The following is a 1104-nucleotide window of genomic DNA, read 5'->3' on the forward strand; positions in this document are numbered from 1 at the left end:
ACAAATGGGGTACAACTTTTCATTTCTCTGGTTGTACACAATGTAGAGTCACACCGTTTGTGTCATTATACATGTACATAGGGTGGTGATGTTTTTCTCATTCCATTATCTTTTCTTCTCCTACCCCACCTCTTATTTCCCTCTGCACAATCCAATGTTCCTCCATTCTTCCCTTACCCACCCCCATTATGTATCCTCATCTATTTATCAGAGAAAACATTTGGCTTTTGTTTTTTTGGGATTGGCTTATTTCACTTAGCATGATATTCTCCAACTCCATTCACTTACCTGAAAAAGCCATAATTTTATTCTTCTTTATGACTGAGTAATATTCCATTGTATATATAGCATCCGTTTTCTTTCAGAGCTTAGTATATGTTATCCAGAAACTCCTACCTTTGGGGATCTGGGTTGAGAAATCAACTGAGATCTGAATTGGTTTCCCCCTACATATAATCTGATATTTTCTCTTGTAGCCTTTAAAATTCTATCCTTATTCTGTATGTTAGGCATTTTCATTATAATGTGTCTTAATGTGGGTCTGTTGTAATTTTGTACATTTAGGGTCTTATAAGTCTCTTGTATTTGATTTTCCATTTCATTCTTGAGATTTGGGAAATTTTCTGATATTATTTCATTGAAAATTTGTGCATTTCTTTGGTTTGTATCTCCACACCTTTTTTTATTTTGATAAATCTTAAATTTGGTCTTTTCATGTTATCTAATAATTCTTGGAAGTTCTGTTCATGGGGTTCTTAACATCTTCTCTCTGTGGTCAATTCTATTTTCAAGATTATATATTTTGTCTTCATTGCCTGAGGTTCTGTTTTTCAAGTGGTCTAGTAGTCTGTTGGTGATGCTATTGAATTTTTAATTTGGTTTATTGTTTCCTTCATTTCAAAGATTTCTGCTTTTTTTTTTTTCAGAATCTCTTCCTTATTATTGAAGTGTTCTTTTACTTCTTGTATTTTCTCTCTGATTTCATCCCTTATACTGTTCTTTACTTTGCAGATCAGTTTATGTACATTCTAAACACCTTCTCTGACATTTCTTCCTCTGTGGTATCAATGAATTCTCTTATTGGAGTATCTTGGTTTGCTTGGG

Source organism: Sciurus carolinensis, chromosome 7, assembly GCF_902686445.1.
Source record: "Sciurus carolinensis chromosome 7, mSciCar1.2, whole genome shotgun sequence".
NCBI lineage: Eukaryota > Metazoa > Chordata > Mammalia > Rodentia > Sciuridae > Sciurus > Sciurus carolinensis.